Source organism: Lissotriton helveticus, chromosome 11 (assembly GCF_964261635.1).
Source record: "Lissotriton helveticus chromosome 11, aLisHel1.1, whole genome shotgun sequence".
NCBI classification, from domain to species: domain Eukaryota; kingdom Metazoa; phylum Chordata; class Amphibia; order Caudata; family Salamandridae; genus Lissotriton; species Lissotriton helveticus.
The window spans coordinates 39874013-39876894 of record NC_136072.1 but is presented as its reverse complement, the minus strand read 5'-3'; positions in this window follow the sequence as shown (position 1 = coordinate 39876894).

Below are 2882 nucleotides of genomic sequence, written 5' to 3'. Positions count from 1 at the left end.
CATGCAAAGTGCCCAGGACGGGCTCCACGGGTCCCTGGCAGTCCTCCCCCCCCGGGCATCCGGGGCTCCCTTCCCCAGGCCAACGGCATGTCAAAGTGCCCAGGATGGGCTCCACGGGCCCCGGGCGTCCGGGGCTCCCTTCCCCAGGCCAACGGCATGCCAGAGTGCCCAGGACGGGCTCCACGAGTCCCGGGCGTCCGGGGCTCCCTTCCCCGGGACACCGGCTTGTCAGAGTGCCCATGACGGGCTCCACGGGTCCCGGGTATCTGGGACTCCCTTCCCCAGGCCAACGGCATGCCGGAGTTCCCAGGACAGGCTCCACGGGTCCCGGGCGTCCGGGGCTCCCTTCCCCGGTCCGACGGCTTGTCAGAGTGCCCAGGACGGGCTCCACGGTTCCCGGGCGTCCGGGGTTCCCTTCCCCGGGTCAGCGGCATGTCAGAGTGCCCAGGACGAGTTCCACGGGTCCCGGGCAGTCCTCCCCCGGGCGTCCGGGGCTCCCTTCCCCGGGCCGTCGGCAGGTCAGAGTGCCCAGGACGGGCTCCATGGGTCCCGGGCAGTCCTCCCCCCGGGCATCCGGGGCTCCCTTCCCCGGGCCGACGGCAGGTCAGAGTGCCTAGGACGGGCTCCACGGGTCCCGGGTAGTCCTCCCCCCGGGCGTCCGGCGCTCCCTTCTCCAGGCCGATGGCAGGTCAGAGTGACCAGGACGGTCTCCACGGGTCCCGGGCAGTCCTCTCCCCGGCGTACGTGGTTGTCCGACAGATTCGGGCAGATGTGCTTTTACGAACCGGATCGGAATCGGCCCAAATAATAATAATAATAATAATCCACATTTGTAAGGCGCACAATCACCCGTAAGGGTCTCTAGGCGCTAGGGGCCGTCGGGAAGATTAAGCAAGCTATTGCCCAGAGTCACATGGTGCTGGGCTAATCTGCGGCCGGTGCCGGGGATCGAACCCTGATCTCTGGGATGCTCGAGGGTTACTACGCGCTCTACAAAAACCTTAAATAAAAAAATCTCCAGATTCCAGAGTCAGCCGCCCTAGCCGCGGCGCCAGCTATTTCCCAGAGTCACCTGGTGCTGGGCTAATCTGCCGCCGGTGCCGTGGATCGAACCGTGATCTCCAGATTCCGGAGTCAGCCTCCCTAGCCGCGGCGCCAGCTATTTCCCTGAGTCAAGTGGTGCTGGGCTAATCTGCGGCCGGTGCCGGGGATCGAACCCTGATCTCTGGGATGCTCGAGGGTTACTACGCGCTCTACAAAAACCTTAAATAAAAAAAATCTCCAGATTCCGGAGTCAGTCGCCCTAGCCGCGGCGCCAGCTATTTCCCAGAGTCACCTGGTGCTGGGCTAATCTGCCGCCGGTGCCGGGGATCAAACCGTGATCCCCAGATGGGGATATCCCAAAAATCTGGCATGGATACGGCCCGCCAGGACAGGTTTGGGCACCCCTGATATAGAGGCAGTCAACGCGAAATCTGCTGGGTTCGATTCCGATCCGTGTCAGAAGGTCCGTAGGAATCTGTCGGGCTTGGGAGTCCGTACAACAGGGGTGCCCAAACCTGTCCTGGCGGGCCGTATCCATGCCAGATTTTTGGGATATCCCCATCTGGTGATCACGGTTCGATCCCCGGCGCCGGCGGCAGATCAGAGTGCCCAGGACGGGGTCCATGTGACCCGGGCAGTCCTATCCCCTGGGTGTACGTGGTTGTCCGACATGTCGGTCGGATGTGCTTTTACGTACCGGATCGGAATCGGCCCCCATAAAATCGTACGTAAAGTATATAGCAAATCAACCTGAAATCTGCTGGGTCAGAAAAGGCTCGATTCCGATCCGTGTCGGAAGGTTAGGAGTCCGTACGAATTTGTCGGGACGGCATGGCAGAGTGCCCGGGATGGGCTCCATGGCTCTTGGGCAGTCGTCCCCCAGGCGTCCGGGGCTCCATCCAGGCCGACGGCATGGCAGAGTGCCCGGGACGGGCTCCATGCGTCCCGGGCATTCGTCCCCCGGGCGTCCGGGGCTCCATCCAGGCCGGCAGCATGGCAGAGTGCCCGGGTCGGGCTCCATGCGTCCCGGGCATTCGTCCCCCGGGCGCCTGAAACTGCTGGGTCAGAAAGGGCTCGATTCCGATCCGTGTCGGAAGGTTAGGAGTCCGTACGAATTTGTCGGGACGGCATGGCAGAGTGCCCGGGATGGGCTCCATGGCTCTTGGGCAGTCGTCCCCCGGGCGCCCGGGGCTCCATCCCGGCCGACGGCATAGAAACATGCCCAGGACGGGCTCCATGCGTCCCGGGCCTCCGCCCCCCGGGCGCCCGGGGCTCCATCCAGGCTGACGGCATGGCAGAGTGCCCGGGTCGGGCTCCATGGCTCTTGGGCATTCGTCCCCCGGGCGTCCGGGGCTCCATCCAGGCTGACGGCATGGCAGAGTGCCCGGGACTGGCTCCATGCATCCCGGGCATTCGTCCCCCGGGCGCCCGGGGCTACATCCAGGCTGACGGTATGGCAGAGTGCCCGGGTCGGGCTCCATGGTTTTCACGGTGGTCCTCCCCTGGGTGTCAGGGGGCTCCTGGCCGACGGCATGGAAAAGTGCCCAGGACGGGCTCCATGCGTCCCGGGCATTTGTCCCCCGGGCGTCCGGGGCTCCATCCAGGCCGACGGCATGGCAGAGTGCCCGGGTCGGGCTCCATGGTTTCCAGGGTGGTCCTCCCCAGGGTGTCCGGGCGCTCCAGGCCGACGGCATGGAAAAGTGCCCAGGACAGGCTCCATGCGTCCTGGGCATTCGTCCCGGGACGGGGACGGGGTGGGGAAGAGTCCAGGCGGCTTCACCTCCATGCCCGGCCATCTGATCGCCCAGATTTCCTCGGCCATCTGGTCGCCCGCAACG